This window comes from Pelophylax lessonae (assembly GCF_965119305.1).
Source record: "Pelophylax lessonae genome assembly, contig: HAP1_SCAFFOLD_554, whole genome shotgun sequence".
In the NCBI taxonomy this organism is placed as follows: Eukaryota; Metazoa; Chordata; class Amphibia; order Anura; family Ranidae; genus Pelophylax; species Pelophylax lessonae.
In genome coordinates, this window is record NW_028119791.1 from 41,532 (window position 1) to 61,112 (window position 19,581).

Below are 19,581 nucleotides of genomic sequence, written 5' to 3' on the forward strand. Positions count from 1 at the left end.
GGATCAATTGAATTGCGGGATAGTCTGTGTCGGTACGTGTGAGAGAGATCCACCTTTCCAAGTTGTTGGGGTTCATCTCATACTTCTGAAGGTTTGAGGGTGCTGCCTGTTCCATACCCCCCCTACTCCTCATCTAGCCTTTTAGGGGTACAAACAATAGTAATTGGGGCCTAGTGTGGTTGTGTACGTGCGAGATACATACACTTTTTTTGATCATATTTCCTATTCCGCTATTCAATAAAAACCTTTGAGGATCAATTGAATTGCGGGATAGTCTGTGTCGGTACGTGTGAGAGAGATCCACCTTTCCAAGTTGTTGGGGTTCATCTCATACTTCTGAAGGTTTGAGGGTGCTGCCTGTTCCATACTCCCCCTACTCCTAGCCTTTTAGGGGTACAAACAATAGTAATTGGGGCCTAGTGTGGTTGTGTACGTGTGATATACATACACTTTTTTGGGATCATATTTTCTATTCCGCTATTTAATCAAAAACCTTTGGGGATCAGTTAAATTGGGGGATAGTCTGTGTTGGTACGTGTGAGAGAGATCCACCTTTCCAAGTTGTTGGGGTTCATCTCATACTTCTGAAGGTTTGAGGGTGCTGCCTGTTCCATACTCCCCCTACTCCTAGCCTTTTAGGGGTACAAACAATAGTAATTGGGGCCTAGTGTGGTTGTGTACGTGTGATATACATACACTTTTTTGGGATCATATTTTCTATTCCGCTATTTAATCAAAAACCTTTGGGGATCAGTTAAATTGGGGGATAGTCTGTGTTGGTACGTGTGAGAGAGATCCACCTTTCCAAGTTGTTGAGGTTCATCTCATACTTCTGAAGGTTTGAGGGTGCTGCCTGTTCCATACTCCCCCTACTCCTAGCCTTTTAGGGGTACAAACAATAGTAATTGGGGCCTAGTGTGGTTGTGTACGTGCGAGATACATACACTTTTTTTGATCATATTTCCTATTCCGCTATTCAATAAAAACCTTTGAGGATCAATTGAATTGCGGGATAGTCTGTGTCGGTACGTGTGAGAGAGATCCACCTTTCCAAGTTGTTGGGGTTCATCTCATACTTCTGAAGGTTTGAGGGTGCTGCCTGTTCCATACCCCCCCTACTCCTCATCTAGCCTTTTAGGGGTACAAACAATAGTAATTGGGGCCTAGTGTGGTTGTGTACGTGCGAGATACATACACTTTTTTTGATCATATTTCCTATTCCGCTATTCAATAAAAACCTTTGAGGATCAATTGAATTGCGGGATAGTCTGTGTCGGTACGTGTGAGAGAGATCCACCTTTCCAAGTTGTTGGGGTTCATCTCATACTTCTGAAGGTTTGAGGGTGCTGCCTGTTCCATACCCCCCCTACTCCTCATCTAGCCTTTTAGGGGTACAAACAATAGTAATTGGGGCCTAGTGTGGTTGTGTACGTGCGAGATACATACACTTTTTTTGATCATATTTCCTATTCCGCTATTCAATAAAAACCTTTGAGGATCAATTGAATTGCGGGATAGTCTGTGTCGGTACGTGTGAGAGAGATCCACCTTTCCAAGTTGTTGGGGTTCATCTCATACTTCTGAAGGTTTGAGGGTGCTGCCTGTTCCATACTCCCCCTACTCCTCATCTAGCCTTTTAGGGGTACAAACAATAGTAATTGGGGCCTAGTGTGGTTGTGTACGTGTGATATACATACACTTTTTTTGGATCATATTTTCTATTCCGCTATTCAATAAAAACCTTTCTAGGGCAAGATCTTAAATTACAGAAATATGAGGAGACCGTCAAATAAGGGCCGTGGCCTGGGTCGTGGTGCTGCTGGTAGAGCTCCTGTTGCAAGGAGAGGACATGGTCGATCTGTGCCAGCTACACGCACAAGTGAAACACCTTCCTCAAGTGTGAGTAGGCGACAGAACCTGCATCAGTATTTGGTAGGGCATCAAACGCCCCTAGAAGTGATGAGGCCAGAACAAGTTGAGGCGATAGTAGATTGGTTTGCTGCTGACAGTGCCTCCAGTTCCTTCACATTGTCTCCCACCCAGTCTACTGCAGAAAGGTCAGAGTTGGCACCTGCAGCCAATGTCCAACCGTCTTTCACCTCACCCCCTTGCAAATCAGGCCAGCAGTCTGAGCCCCAAGCCATACAGCAGTCTCTTATTCTTTTTGAGGACTCTGTCAGCAGGGTTTCCCAGGGCCATCCACCTAGCCCTGCCCCAGAAGTGGAAGAGATTGAGTGCAGCGATGCCCAACCACTTATTTCTCAAGATGAGTACATGCAAGGATCATCGCAGCACGTCTCCGATGATGACGAAACGCAGGTGCCAACTGCTGCGGCGTTCAGCATTGTGGAGACCGACAAGGAGGGCAGGGGTGAAGACTGGGTGGAAGATGATGTGGAGGACGATGAGGTCCTCGACCCCACATGGAATGAACGTCATGCAGGTGAACTGAGTAGTTTGGAGGAAGAGGCGGTGGTCGCACAGAGCCACCAGCACAGCAGAAGAGGGAGCAGGGTGCAGAAGCGGAGCGGCCGTGCCCTAGACACTACGCCCGCTACTGCCCAACGCAGCAAGGGAACGAGCGCACCAAAGTCAGCTCAAAGGAGTTCTCTAGCGTGGAAGTTCTTTAGAAAATGTGCTGATGACAGGACACGAGTGGTTTGCACCCTGTGCAATCAGAGCTTGAAGCGAGGCATGAACCTTCTCAACCTGAGCACAACCTGCATGATCAGGCATCTAAGTGCAAAGCACGAGCTGCAGTGGAGTACACACCTTCAAAACCAAGAAACGTCTCTGGCTCATCCTGCTTCCTCTTCTGCTGCAGTCTCGGCCGCTCCAGCCACATCTGTAGTGATACCGGCACCTGCCACCCCGCAAACAGACGATCTGTCAGCAACACCACCACCTGGGTCACCAACAACCATCTCCACAATGTCCCGTGGAAGCGTTCAGCTTTCCATCTCCCAAACACTTGAGAGGAAGAGGAAGTACCCCCCTACCCACCCGCGATCCCTGGCCCTGAATGCCAGCATTTCAAAATTATTGGCCTTTGAAATGCTGTCATTCCGTCTGGTGGAGACGCACAGTTTTAAAAACCTTATGTCGGTGGCTGTCCCACAGTACGTCGTGCCCAGCCGCCACTACTTTTCCAGGCAAGCCATCCCTTCCCTGCACAACCAAGTGGGGGAAAAAATCAGGTGTGCACTGCGCAACGCCATCTGTGCCAAGGTCCACCTAACTACGGATACGTGGACCAGTAAGCACGGTCAGGGGCGTTATATCTCCCTAACGGCACACTGGGTAAATGCAGTGGCGGATGGGCCTGAGGCGGATAGCAATTTGGCGCATGTCCTTCCACCACCGAGGATTGCAGGGCGCTTCAGTTTGCCTCCTGTTCCTAACTCCTCCTACTCCGCTTCCTCATCCTCTACCGCCTCCTCATCCGGACAGCGTAACACCTTCACCACCAACTTCAGCACGGCCAGGGGTAAACGACAGCAGGCAGTTTTACAACTTGCCTGTTTGGGGGACAAACCACACACCGCGCAGGAGTTGTGGAGGAGCATGGAACAGCAGACAAATGAGTGGTTGCTGCCAGCGAGCCTCAAGCCCGGCCTGGTGGTGTGCGATAACGGGCGAAATCTCATAGCAGCTCTGGGCCTAGCCGGTTTGACGCACATCCCTTGCCTGGCGCATGTGCTGAATTTGGTGGTGCAGAGGTTCCTTAAAAACTACCCTGATATGTCAGAGCTGCTGCAGAAAGTGCGGGCCGTTTGTGCGCACTTTCGGCGTTCTCACCCTGCTGCTGCTCGCCTGGCAGCGCTGCAGCGTAACTTCGGCCTTCCCGCTCACCGCCTCATATGTGACGTGCCCACAAGGTGGAACTCCACCTTGCACATGCTGGAAAGACTGTGCGAGCAGCAGCAGGCCATAGTGGAGTTTCAGCTGCAGCACGCACGCGTGAGTCGCTCTGCGGAACAGCACCACTTCACCACCAATAACTGGGCCTCCATGCGAGACCTGTGTGCCTTGTTGCGCTGTTTTGAGTACTCCACCAACATGGCCAGTGGCAATGACGCCGTTCTCAGCTTAACTATCCCACTTCTATGCCTCCTTGAAAAAACAATTCGGGCGATGATGGAAGAGGATGTGGCACAGGATGAGGAGGAGGAGGAGGATGAAGAGGTAACATTTCCAAGGCTTTCAGGGCAGTCATTCGCAAGGGGCTCCGAGGGTGGGTTCCTGCACACGCAAACGCCAGGGACGCAATTGTCCAGCAGGGGCACAGTTCTGGAGGATGAGGAGGATGAGGAGGAGGAGGAGCTGGAGGAGGAGATGGAACCATGTTCACAGCAGGGTGGCACCCAGGCCAGCTCATGGCCATCACTGGTGCGTGGCTGGGGGGATACAGAGGACACGGACCATACACCTCCCACAGAGGACAGCCTTTCGTTGCCTCTGGGCAGCCTGGCACACATGAGCGATTACATGCTGCAGTGTCTCCACAACGACCGCCGAGTTGCCCACATTCTAACTTGTGCTGATTACTGGGTGGCCACGCTGCTGGATCCCCGTTACAAGGACAACGTACCGTCCTTAATTCACTCACTGGAGCGCGATCGCAAGATGCGCGAGTACAAGCGCACGCTGGTAGACGCCATGCTGCTGGCATTCCCATCTGACAGCGGGGCCACAGTGGAAGCACAAGGCAGAGGAGGAGGAGGTCGCCAACGCAACCAGGGCACCGCCAGCACCTCAGAAGGCAGGGTTAGCATGGCCGAAATGTGGAAAAGCTTTGTCAGCACGCCACAACAAACAGCAGCACCAGCAGCTCAGATGGAACGTCTTAGGAGGAGGCAGCATTTTACCAACATGGTGGAGCAGTATGTGTGCACACGCCTACATGTAGTGAATGACGGGTCTGCCCCCTTCAACTTCTGGGTCTCCAAATTGGGCACATGGCCTGAGCTTGCCCTTTACGCCTTGGAGGTGCTGGCGTGCCCTGCAGCCAGTGTATTATCTGAACGGGTATTTAGCACGGCTGGGGGCGTTATAACAGACAAGCGCAGCCGCCTGTCCAGAGACAATGTGGACAAGCTCACGTTCATTAAAATGAACCAGGCATGGATCCCACGGGACTTTTCCGTACCTTATGCAGAATAGCAATGGATACCGACCTTACCCACCCATTGTTCCATTTTTGCTCTTTCTCACTCTTTTGGGGTGTACCCTCATTTAAAATTTGTGAAAAGAAGCAGTGTTGGCTACCTCGTCCTCCTCCTCAGGGCCAGATTAATGTAGGGGCTATTGGAGCTGCAGCTCCAGGCCCCTACCTTTTATATAGGCCCCGGGTTGGCCATATTCACTGTTACCGCTCTTCTGTCACTTGTAAACACAGAAGTCTGGCTTCTATGCTCGCTTCCCCAGGCAGCACCCTCAGAACCTCCCCACACAGCGTGAAGGCCGGACAAGGAGGGACAGTTGGCGATGCATGGATGTGTTTATGGGCTTCAGAGACAGCATCCCATGTTGAATTAGGCATGCATGGCTGCACCCTTCCTCCTCTGGGTGCATGGCAAGGCACGGCCCTAAGGCCCTTCAAAATCCTCAGCACCAAGCCCATGATGCTGTTAATCCGGCCCTGGTCCTCCTCCACCGCCGCTTCCACCTACACCGCCCATAGGTGTGCGCAGCCTATTGCATTAAGGTGTGCACCCCAAAGTTGAAATACACATGCATGTGTTTGCCAGCAGGGAGAGTAATGTATCGGGGCCATGTACCTGTAGGCAAGGAGAAATAGAGCAGAGCAGGTCCCAGGGAGATCTTTCCCATCTCCTCACTGGCAATGCTATGTGCCCTAGGTGATTAGGGTGTGCCCAGGCACACCCAGCACACCCTGTGCGCACGCCTATGTCACCGCCACATCCACCACCACCTCAACCTCCCTCCTACTCCATATGGGCCTCGTCCTTCAGAGATGAAGAAGAACATTGTTTTATTTTTCTGTTTTTTTTTGTTGTTTTAAGTTATTTCCCTATCCACATTTGTTTGCAGAGCACTTGCCATGCTCTTAATTACGTTTTGCTGCCATTTGCAGCACTCTAGCCCTTTCCTTTGGTGTTTTAGAGCCATTTTAGTGCCTTAAAGTTCGGGTCCCCATTGACTTCAATGGGGTTCGGTGTCCGGGAAAAGTTCGGTAAAAGTCCGGGACACGGACCCGGACTTTTTTTTAAAGTTCGGCCGAACCCGTCGAACACGGACATCTAGGTGTCCGCTCAACCCTAGTCATATATATTTTATATGAATTAAATTCACATTGTGGGAATAATTTGCACTGCATTTAGCACAGACATGTCACTTTATTTTTGATACTGTGGGCGATGATTTTGAATACAAGAAGAATATATATATATATATATATATATATATATATATATATATATATATATATATATATATATATATATATATAATTGAAGGCACTTTGTTAGTAGTTTTTGATGCATTTTTCACTTGTAGGTTTGATGAAGCTGGCCTGGCACATCATCATCAATTGAGCAAATCAAATCAAACCGCGATTAACTACTTGCCTTCTGTGCACTTAAACACCCTTCCCATCCAGGCCAATTTTCAGCTTTCAGCGCTGTCACACTTTGAATGACAATTGCGCGGTCATGCTACACTGTACCCATATAAAATTTTTATCATTTTTTTCACACAAATAAAGCTTTCTTTTGGTGGCATTTAATCATCTCTGGGTTTTTTATTTTTTACAAAAAAAAAGAAAAAAGGCAGAAAATTTTGAAAAAAAAAAAGTTTTTCTTATTTTTTGCAAGTAAATTTTGAAAATAAATAAACTTTTCTCCTTCACTGATGTGTGCTGATGAGGCGGCACTGATGGGCACTGATGGGCACTGATGAGGTGGCACTTATGGGCACTGATGAGGTGGCACTGATGAGGAGGTACTAATATGCCGCACTGATGAGCACTGATAGGCGGCACTGCTTGGCACTGAGAGGTGGCACAGCTGGGCACTGAGAGGTGGCACAGCTGGGCACTGAGAGGTGGCACTGGCGGGTGGCACTGATGGGCACTGGCGGGTGGCACTGATGGGCACTGGCGGGTGGCACTGATGAGGACTGATGGGCGGCACTGATGAGCACTGATGGGCAGCACCATCAGTGCCCACACTCAGTGCCCATAGTGCTGCCAGTCAGTGCTCATCAGTGCCTAGATGAGCAGGCACTGACTGGCAGCACTATGGGCACTGATTGTGTGCACTGATGGGGGGCACTGATGGTGGGCACTGTGGGCATTGAAGGTGTGTTTGGTGTACCTCTAGTAATCAGGGCACTGGTGATCGGTGCCCTGATCACTTTTTGATCGAGCACTTGTACTTGTATTTTTACTCAAGTAGAAATTTTGAGTACTTTATACAAGTCTGCACCACGGTCATACAAATACTCGTTGACGGCTTTTTCTTGTTGGAGCAGGCGGTCGAACATTAGGAGTGTTGAATTCCAACATGTCGTGCTGTCGCAAATCAATCGCTTCACTGGCATGTTTCGCCGCTGAATATCTGAAAAGTGCGCCATGGCCGTGTAGGAACGCCTGAAATGGCCACACACCTTCCTGGCCTGCTTGAGGACGTCCTGTAAGCCTGGCTACTTATGCACAAAGCGTTGTGCAATCAGATTCAACACATGTGCCATGCACGGTACATGTGTCAACTTGCCCAAATTCAATGCCGCCAACAAATTGCTTCCGTTGTCACACACCACTTTGCCGATCTCCAGTTGGTGCGGGGTCAGCCACTGATCCACCTGTGTGTTCAGGGCGGACAGTAGTGCTGGTCCGGTGTGACTCTCTGCTTTCAGGCAAGCCAACCCCAAGACGGCGTGACACTGTCATATCCGGCATGTGGAATAGCCCCTGGGGAGCTGGGGGGTGCAGTTGGTGTGGAGCAAGACGCAACAGCAGAAGAGGACTCAGCCGAGGAGGTTAGCAAAGAGGATGGAGTAGGAGGAGTAGAGGAGATGGCAGCAGGCCTGCCTGCAAGTCGTGGCGGTGTCACCAACTCCTCTGCAGAGCCACGCATTCCATGCTTGGCAGCCGCCAGCAGGTTTACCCAATGCGCAGTGTAAGTGATATACCTGCCCTGACCGTGCTTTGCATACCAGGTATCAGTGGTTAGATGGACCCTTGCCCCAACACTCTGTGCCAGACATGACATGACTTCCTTTTCCACAATAGAGTACAGGTTGGGGATTGCCTTTTGTGAAAAAAATTTCGGCCGGGTACCTTCCACTGCGGTGTCCCAATAGCGACAAATTTTTGAAGGCCTCAGACTCCACCAGCTTGTATGGTAAAAGCTGGTGGGCTAAGATTTCCGACAAGCCAGCTGTCAGACACCGGGCAAGGGGGTGACTCTGTGACATTGGCTTCTTACGCTCAAACATTTCCTTGACAGACACCTGACTGTGGGCAGATGAGCAGGAACTGCTGAAGGTGAGAGGCGGAGTGGCGGGTTGTTATGGGGCAAGGAGGACAGCAGTGGTTGACGTGGCCGAAGATGCTGGACCAGGAGGAGGATGGTGGCTTTGAGTTTGTGTGCTGCTTGTACTCCTGTGTTGATCCCATAGGCGTTTGTGATGCAAAGCAGTTGTACCTAGGTGGGTGTTGGACTTCCCACGACTCAGTTTCTTTTGGCACAGGTTGCAAATGGCATCGCTGTTATCAGAGGCAAACACACAAAAAAAATGCCACACTGCTGAGCTTTGGAATGATGGCCTTCTGGTGGTGGCAACAGCTTGCGTTGATTGGCGGGCTGTCTGGCTGACCCCGGGTGCCGATACATGCTGTCTGACTGTGCCACTAGCTCCTTGCGATGACCTCCCCCTGCTTCCAACTCGTCTCCTCCTCCTCTCCGTCTCCCCATCTGAACTTTCCCCCTCTTCCCCCTCTTCTTCTCCTCTTTTGAGCAGGCACCCAGGTGAAATCCACAGACACATCGTCATCATCAGCCGCTTCACTTGACAACTCAGCAAAGGCAGCAGCAGCAGGTACAACATCATAATCATCATCACAATGTACGTCAATGTGTATAATGCTGCCTGACAGACATATCCCCGTTATCTACATCCTCTGGCACTAATGGTTGCGCATCACTTATTTCTTCCAACTGATGTGTAAATAACTCCGACAGATCAAGTGAAGCGGCTGTGGTGCTAGTGTTGGTGGTGGTGCCGGCGGGCGGGCGAGTGGTAAATTGAGAGGTGCCCGAAGCTGAGCTGGAGGAGGATGGTGCATCAAGGTTCCGAGCGGAAGCTGTAGAAGATTGGGTGTCCTGTGTAAGCCAGTCAACTATGTCCTCAGAATTTTTTGAGTTCAGGGTACGTGGCTTCTGAACACTGGGCATTATTCTAGGGCCAATTATTGGCATTATCACAGCACCATGACCACGACGGCCCCTGAGGGGTGGCCTGCCTCTGCCTGTGATTTTTTTTAGATTTGTGGTACTATGCATGCAAGGTGCTGTGCCACCCTATATGAGTGTTGGGCAGTGGGTACAGTACAGTCTGTGGACCTGACACTCACTGGCAGGCAACTATAAAATATATATATTTTTTTAATTTGCAAGGTGCTGTGCCACCGTATATATGAGTGGTGGGCACTGCAGTGGGCATAGTACACTCTGTGGACCTGACACTCACTGGCAGGCCAGGCAACTGCAATTATAAAAAATATATTTTTTTTTAATTCTCAAGGTGCTGTGCCACCGTATATATATATGAGTGGTGGGCACAGTACACTCTGTGGACCTGACACTCACTGGCAGGCCAGGCAACTGCAATTATAAAAAATAATTTGTGCAATGTGACGGCGCGGCCCCTATCTCCATTCCCAGTCGATACCTCATCAGGGAAAACGCGTTGGGGGAGAAGCCTGCGCTGTCACCACCTGTGGTCCATGCTGCAGAGCGGCCACGATTGAAATAACATTCGCCTATTTATCCAACTTTAAATGTAAGTGTTCTACCTTTACTAATAAAGTCTTATAAGAGGTAATGCACTATTGCCTGTTTTATTCTCCTTTTGGGATTTATCTGTGATTGAGTGTGAGGGGTACAGGAAAGAGATTAACCTCCCCACGGCAACAGGAGTCTGAACAGGATCTGCTAGAAAGTTCACTGCCTGACAGTCTGGATAGCCACAAATTGAAAGTTCTGCACCCGCACAAAGCGGTTCAGTGATTTGAGGTCCATAAAGGGCTCTTTAATGGAAAGAGCCTGTAGATCACCAATTCTTCTTGCTGTAGTGATGGCTACTTTTAGAGAAAGAAATTTTAATGAGATTTCCTTTAAAGGTTCAAAAAGGGTCCTTAGATAACGCCTCTAGGACCCTGTTCAGGTCCCAAGGAGGGAACCTGTCTTTAGTAATAGGGGTAACCCTTTGTCTAGCCAACAAAAATCTTTTAACGGCTCTTTTGCCAGACTGGAGTCCAAAAAAACTGAAAGAGCCACTATCTGTACCTTAAGGGTGTTCACCGCCACACCCTTATCTACTCCATCTTGCAAAAATTCCAGGATCATGGGAGTAGAGGTAGCAGCAAAGTCCTTTTACTTCTTCCAGGCACAGAATTTTTTCCATACTTTCAAATACATTTTTCTAGTGACTGTTTTTCTGCTCAGTAGGAGTATCTACAACTTTATCTGAGCATCCTTTTGCTCTAAGCAATTGGTGTTCAGTAACCAGGCCGTCAGATGGAAGAAACCTGGGTTCTGCCACTGTACTGGTCCCTGAGACAGAAGGTCTGGGGAGACTGGGAGATGCCAAGGACAGGCTATGGACATGGCTTTCAGGATTGGGAACCATGGCCTTTTGGGCCACCAGGGAGCGATCAGAATTAAATTCAGATCCTACGTCCTGCTCAATTTCTGGAGCACTCTGGGAATTCGCATCAGATGTGGAAAGGCGTAGGCCAGATTGAACTTCCAGGGCTGAGCTAAGGCATCCAGCCCTACCATTTCTTTGGACCTGGATAGGGAGAAGAAGTTCTTCACCTTCTTGTTCAGAGCTGAGGCAAATAGGTCTATCTCTGGTTGCCCAAACCTCTCTACTACAGACTGGAAGACTTTGGGATTCAATTCCCATTCCCCTTCTTTGATGCTGTAGTGGCTGAGAAAATCCGCCTGCAGGTTGTCCTTTCCCCTGATGTGGACAGCTGCTAGTGAGATTACCCTCCCTTCGGTCCATCCCAAGATGTCTTGGGTTAGGGTAAGGAGAGATCTCGATCTGGTCCCTCCCCGTCGGTTCAGATAGGCCACAGTTGTGGTGTTGTCTGATAATATCAGAACCTCTCTGTTCCATATGAGTTTCCGAAAGGCTTTTAGGGCTTTTCCTACTGCCTTCAGTGCTCTGAAGTTGGATGAGGCTTGTGCTGTTTGTTTGCCCCATATTCCCTGGGTTTGTGCCCCCTCTAGGTGGGCTCCCCAGCCTCTTATACTGGCATCTGTGGTAATCCTTAGTGGGTCCCACTGACCCCATGGCCTACCTTCCGCTAGGTTGTTTGAATTGGTCCACCATTCCAGGGAGGTCTGGACCTGTGGAGTGAGGACAACCATTTCGTCTAGCGACTCTATTCTTCTGTCCCAAGAGGACAGATGGAAGAACAGTAGTTCTCTTGCATGCAGCTGTGCCCACACAATGGCTGGGATACTGGCTGACATAAGGCCTAAGACTTAATACTTTTCTCCTGGGGCAAGATTGAGCATTCTTTAAGTCTAAGACTGCCGAAACTATTTATTCCCTCTTCTCTTTGGGAAGAAAGAGTTTGTGACACCGAGTCCACCTGAAATCCCAGGAAGGATTGTACCTGTGTTGGCACCAGGGACGATTTTTCCCAATTTAGAAGCAATCCTAACTCTTGTAGGGAGGTTATTACTTGCTGGGTGTCTGTCTTTAGTTGGGCCTCTGTTTTTGCAAAAACCAGCAGGTCGTCCAGGTAAGGGATTAGAGCTATCCCTTGATCGTGTAACCAAGCCACTGCTTCCGCTAGGATCTTGGTAAAGATTCTTGGACTGGAGGTTAGTCCAAATGGCAGTGCCCTGAACTGCCAGTAAGAGGTTCCTTTCTCTGTCACTCTGTCATCAGCCTCAGAAACGGCTGATGATCCTGGTGAATAGGAACATACAGGTACGCATCTTTTAGGTCCAGGGTGATCATGAACACATCTTTCAGTAGGTTTTTTCTTACTGAGTAGATGGTCTCCATAGTGAATTTTTTGTATAGAAGGAACTTGTTGAGGTTTCTCAAGTTTATTATCAGGCAAAGTTTCCCTGAGGGTTTTGGGACCACAAACACGTGGGAGTAAAACCATTGGAAAAACTGTTCCTTTGGTACTGGGATGATTACCAGTTGTTCCGCCAGTTCCTGAATCTCTAATAGTAGGGCTTGCCCTTTTTGAGTTCCCTTGGGGACATTTGTAAGGGTTACTGTTGGGAGGTGGTATTGATGCAAATTCCAGTCTGTAGCCTTCTTTTATGGTGCTGCGGATATATGGGGAGACTTATCTCTTCCCAGCCGGAAAGAAATTGAGTCTGCACCCTACTTTGACTTTTAAGTCATTTTTAATCCTTTACAGCTGAGGTGGAAGGAAAGGACGCACTGTTTCTTGATCTTTCCTTCCGAAAATTCCAGCTCTTTGAAGGTTCCCTTTTCCTTCTTTGTTGTTTATTATCCCTGGGGCCACAAAAAAAATTCCTGTTAGCCTCTCTAGGTTTTGTGGGAAATTTCTTCCCTTTTTCTGAAGATCTGGAAAGGACATTGTCCAAACCTGAACCAAACAAAAGGGTCCCCTCAAATGGAAGACCACAAAGCTTGGTCTTGGATGTGAGGTTACCTTCCCACTCCTTAAGCCAAATAGCTCTTCTGGCTGAGTTCAGGAGAGCTGTTTTGGCAGATGCTTCTGATTCTAGTGCGGTGTCTGCCAGGTAGGCCAATGCCTTATCACCGACAGGGAGTCCTGGATTTCTTGGGTTTTTGTCTGAGACAGACTTTTACTGAGTCTATCCACCCAGGAAAAGGCATTTCTGGCCACACAGGAGGCTGTTAGACCTGAAGCCATAGTAGCTGCATTGGCATCCCAAGCTTTTCCCAGTAAAGTTTCTGCTTTTCGGCTCATGGCATCCTTGATGCTACCAGCATCTAGAAAGGAGAGATCTGATTTTCTAGAAACTTGTGCCAAGGGAGCATCCAGTTTTGGTATTTTTAGGAATTTGCTTGTATCCTCCTCCTTAAAGGGGAATCTCCTCTTCCAGGAGCTCCCTTTATTTAACCTATTCTCAGGTAATTGCCATTGCTGAAGAATCAGTCTTCAGTGAATGGTGAACATGAAAAACTCTAGAGAAACTCTTCCCTGTCCCTTTGTAGAGTTTATCCTGTGCCATGGTTTCTCTAGGCAAACCAGGTATCTCTTCTGAGGCATAGATGGCCTGAAGGAGAACCTGCATATTTTCTAACCCAAAAAGGTTTTTGCTGACTCTGCCTCGTCTGGGGCATCTGAGTCCTTATTCCCTTCAGCATCTGAGCAGGATGGGGAATCTGAGCGGCTCTCCTCTGGAGAAAAACCTTCTGTCCTGACTCGAGTTGGGGGAAGGTTTTCTGTAGTTTGGAGTAATACCTGACTGTCCCGCTCTTGATAGAGCTCTTCCTTTAGAAGAAGTCCCTTCCATTGAAGAGGGATCTATAGGGTCCACTCTATTAGCTCCTAGAGTGGACCTAACTGTCATCATAGTGGACAGCATTTCCTCCTGCATTGTCTTAAAAAAGTCTTTCATCATTCCTGAAGTTTCCATTGCTGTCATTCTATAAAGGCATTTATAGCAAAAGGCCTTAGTGTGGGAGCTGGGCAACTTATCTGAGCAATTACCACACTTCCTATGAACAACGTGCCCTTACAATGCTGGTGTAGAGACAGAGGTTTCTTGTGGACCGCTCAAGGACTCTGGAAGACAGGATACAAGATAGTATACAGTAAGTATCACCCTTCCTATAATAAATTATGACATGAGGACCATCTGTTTTTGAATCATTTCACTGCATCTAATTAGAAATTTGCTATCCTAGGAACCTAACAGGAGGCTGCACCCTATTTATAGTTCCTACTATCTAGGTCCAGCTACTCCAGGTACTTTTCCCCATTTTTATACCCTCCTCTGTTTAGACAATGATTACATTACACTATGATTTCATACACACTATGCTATTTTTCCAGGTGTATGATTCAACTACTCAATTCAAGAATTGGATACGCTTGAATCTCTACTCCTCAGTTATATCCGCACCAATTAACTCCATATATAGATGAAGACATGATTAACAGTGATATATAACAACATATGTTCCTATTTCAGTACCTATCCTTGGACCACCCTATCCCTACACACATCTTGTTTATTTGGGGGAACACTGGACCCCCATAACGCTTTTTTGGAGGACCCGATCACCCCATCATTCACCCACTGACATACCAAGGTACGATGTAACACAGATCCTACAACTTAAAATTATGTTACCCCTAGACCAGCTCTCATATAAGGATATATACATTGCAGGAAGGTGATTCCGGTTGGAAACATACTCTCCTGCACTCGGACCCGCTTAATACAGGATCTTGCCTCCATAGACGTACTAACGTTTCCACAAGGTATACCTCCATAGTATATATTTCACCTATAACTCGCAGGATATTTCCAAATAAAGTAACTACTCTACATATCCCCCTATATATGCCAACACAGATGCCATTGTGACCTTCCACTGGGTATCCTCGCTGGGACCACATGCGGGAGGATCGGTACCCCTAGGACCCCCTCTTGGCGCACTGTCGGCACCCTACGCAGCGGACCTCTCCCTTCTCTGCTTTTATCAGCTGTGACTCTCTTGTCACATTCGGATCACTCTACTGGTATGCATTTCTGTACATCAAATGATATTCACAGATGTAATGATTAACTACTCTGTTATATCTGTATATGAACATATATTTAACATACCACAACCTGTGTAACTAACAAAACTACTATCTGCTATGTTATGTAGGAAATCAAAATCTCTCCGCATCCAGACCCCTGAAGAAAGGCCTGCGTGCCTGAAACGTGTCGGGTTGGAGGATTTCCTTCAAAGCAAACATATGCCACTGAGTATATGTACCATCATCATCTTTATTGTCCTGGTTTTACATCCATACACACTCTGTATATATTGTAATATGTCTACATTCTAGATCTTTTACAGATCGATTTTAATATTTTTTTTAATAAAATTATTTAAATTTTACTTTCTTGTGGAAGTGTATTACCGCTAAAATCCCGCAACCCAGGGGGACCCCTTGTCCACTTTTGAGGACCATAGAAAGAACATGGTGGGTTCCAATAAGTTCAAGGAAATGATACAACTTCCAGGTATTTTTTATGTCGGTAACCAGCAGTCTTAAAAAATGCATAGACCCAATAAGGGTTACATGTTCAGCAATTACCCTGCTCAGGCCTGGGTTTGGCTGCCGACACCTGGAGCTGCCTCTCCTCTTCCTTCCCCGGAGGATGAGTCATGGAGGGCTTCATTTCCACAGCAGACATCCGAGCTCCGATAGCCTTGGATTCTGCTTTGCCGCTCGTAAGTGGCTCCGGCATCTCCTCCACGTTCTTCCGCTTTCCCGTGTCGCGCGTGTATGACGTTGCGCCGGAATTTCCAGTTTTGAAGATGAGGCTTGAAGTGCCTGTCCGGCGGGAAATTCAAAAACCTTCGGTGGAGGAGAGCTGCTGGCGCCGGATCGCAAGACCTGGAAACATCCCGCAGGTGACCGAGGGCTTGCACCACATTGGGCGACCTGCAAGAAGCCTGGATGGGGCAGCAGGTAAAGCTCCGCTCGTGGGGTCCCCCAGGGGGAACCCGTGGCCTTTCGCTGAACCTGGCTCACAGGGTTCCCTTTCGACTCCATAAGTCTGAAGGTTAGTAATAACACACGTATCTTGTAGGAAGAAACGCAATCTAAACTGAGGGCCTGAGGGAAGGGTGGGGCCTTTTAACTAATCTTAATTGATTGTGTTTCCGGTAGGAGGAGCCTCTCATCTCTCACTGTTGGGCCGTCCTGGAAGACGGGGAGAGAAAAACTTTTTAAAGGGACAGTGTAAAAAAATACAAGAAGAAAAAATAAGAAAAAAAAAAAAGCACCTCGTCCCTCTGTGCTTGCGCGCAAATGCGAACACATACACAAGTCGCGCCCACATATTTATATGGTTTTCAAACCACACGTGAGGTATCTCCACGATTGTTCAAGCGAGAGCAATAATTCTAGCACTAGACCTCCTCTGAAACGCTAAACTGGTAACCTGTAGAAATGTTTAAAGCAACGCCTATGGACATTTAAGTACCAAACTTTGTTACCATTCCACGAGCGTGTGCAATTTTGAAGCATGACATGTTAGGTATCAATTTACTTGGCGTAACATTCTCTTTCACATTAGAGAAAAAAATTGGGCCAACTACTGTTTTTATATTTTTTTATTCACATAAGTGTATTTTTTCCAAAAAAATTGCATTTGTAAGACCGCTGTGCAAATACGGTGTGACAAATATTGCAACGATCTCCATTTTATTCTCTAGGGTCTCTGCTAAAAAAAAAAAAAAAAAAACAAATATAATGTTTTGAGGGTTCTAAGGCTCCGTTCACATGTGGGCGTTTTTGGGCATTTTTGGAGCGTTTTTCTGCTCACTAATCAGCTCTCAAAACGCCCAACAAGACAAATCCCATTCATTGCAATGACCCCTGTTCACATCTGAGCGTTTTGACGCCCTAAGGAAAACGCCAAACGCTCAAAAAAGTACTTGAGCTTCTTTTTGGGCAGATCACAGGCGTTTTGTCCCATAGACATCAATGTAAAGTGTTATTTGGCGTTTCACAGGCGTTTTACAAGTGTTTTACAAACGTTTTGTTGCTCCTGATCAGCTCAAACAGCACAAATCTACACCCAGCTCTCCACCCAGCTCTCCACCCAGCTCTCCACCCCCTTGGCACGCCTCTGTGAGCACATTGTCCAGGAAACATGGAAGAAACTAATTTCTTATTAGAAGCTGAATCTTTCATTGCTATTATCCGGACTTTTACTTGTCTGTATGATACCAAAAACATCCATTATAAGAACAGGAATAAGAGGCAGAGGGCATGGGAGGAAATAGCTACTAAAGTTATTTCAGGGTGGTCGACATTGAGCAAGAAGCAGCAGCATGAGAAAGGTAAAGTGTTGTGTTCTGCATGTCTTGCCTTGTGTCTGATTTCATGTCTGCATTTACAACATCATGTATGTGGGGGGAGATATGTGTTGCATTGCATATCAGTGTCCACCAGTGCCACATATCAGTGCCACAAGTCAGTGTCCAAGAATGCCACAAATCAGTGCCGCAAATCAGTGTCCACCAGTGCCACAAATCAGTGCCGCAAATCAGTGTCCACCAATGCCACATATAAGTGCCACAAATCAGTGTCCAAGAATGCCACAAATCAGTGCCGCAAATTAGTGTCCACCAGTGCCACATATCAGTGCCACAAATCCGTGTCCAAGAATGCCACAAATCAGTGCCGCAAATTAGTGTCCACCAGTGCCACATATCAGTGCCACAAATCCGTGTCCAAGAATGCCACAAATCAGTGCCGCAAATTAGTGTCCACCAGTGCCACATATCAGTGCCACAAATCCGTGTCCAAGAATGCCACAAATCAGTGCCGCAAATTAGTGTCCACCAGTGCCACAAGTCAGTGTCCACCAATGCCACATATAAGTGCCACAAATCAGTGTCCAAGAATGCCACAAATCAGTGCCGCAAATTAGTGTCCACCAGTGCCACATATAAGTGCCTCAAATCAGTGTCCAAGAATGCCACAAATCAGTGCCGCAAATTAGTGTCCACCAGTGCCACATATCAGTGCCACAAATCAGTGTCCAAGAATGCCACAAATCAGTGCCGCAAATTAGTGTCCACCAGTGCCACATATCAGTGCCACAAATCCGTGTCCAAGAATGCCACAAATCAGTGCCGCAAATTAGTGTCCACCAGTGCCACAAGTCAGTGTCCACCAATGCCACATATAAGTGCCACAAATCAGTGTCCAAGAATGCCACAAATCAGTGCCGCAAATTAGTGTCCACCAGTGCCACATATCAGTGCCACAAATCAGTGTCCAAGAATGCCACAAATCAGTGCCGCAAATTAGTGTCCACCAGTGCCACATATCAGTGCCACAAATCCGTGTCCAAGAATGCCACAAATCAGTGCCGCAAATTAGTGTCCACCAGTGCCACAAGTCAGTGTCCACCAATGCCACATATAAGTGCCACAAATCAGTGTCCAAGAATGCAGTGTCCAGTGCCGCAAATTAGTGTCCACCAGTGCCACAAATCAGTGCCGCAAATCAGTGTCCACCAGTGCCACAAATCAGTGCCACAAGTCAGTGTCCACCAATGCCACATATAAGTGCCACAAATCAGTGTCCAACAATGCCACATATCAGTGCCACGTATCAGTGCCACAAATCAGTGTCCACCAGTGCCACAAATCAGTGCCACGTATTATTGCCACGAATAAGTGTCCACCAGTGCCACGTATCAGTGCCACGTATTAGTGCCACGAATAAGTTTCCACCAGTGCCACGTATCAGTGCCACGTATCAGTGCCACGTATTAGTGCCACGAATAAGTTTCCACCAGTGCCACGTATCAGTGCCACGTATTAGTGCCACGAATAAGTTTCCACCAGTGCCACGTATCAGTGCCACGTATTAGTGCCACGAATAAGTGTCCACCAGTGCCACGTATTAATGCCACGAATAAGTGTCCACCAGTGCCACGTATCAGTGCCACGTATCAGTGCCACGAATAAGTTTCCACCAGTGCCACGTATCAGTGCCACGTATCAGTGCCACGTATTAGTGCCACGAATAAGTTTCCACCAGTGCCACGTATCAGTGCCACGTATCAGTGCCACGTATTAGTGCCACGAATAAGTTTCCACCAGTGCCACGTATCAGTGCCACGTATTAATGCCACGAATAAGTGTCCACCAGTGCCACGTATCAGTGCCACGTATCAGTGCCACGAATAAGTTTCCACCAGTGCCACGTATCAGTGCCACGTATTAATGCCACGAATAAGTGTCCACCAGTGCCACGTATCAGTGCCACGAATAAGTTTCCACCAGTGCCACGTATCAGTGCCACGTATCAGTGCCACGAATAAGTTTCCACCAGTGCCACGTATCAGTGCCACGTATTAATGCCACGAATAAGTGTCCACCAGTGCCACGTATCAGTGCCACGTATCAGTGCCACGAATAAGTTTCCACCAGTGCCACGTATCAGTGCCACGTATCAGTGCCACGTATCAGTGCCACGAATAAGTTTCCACCAGTGCCACGTATCAGTGCCACGTATCAGTGCCACGGATAAGTTTCCACCAGTGCCACGTATCAGTGCCACGTATCAGTGCCACGAATAAGTGTCCACCAGTGCCACGTATCAGTGCCACG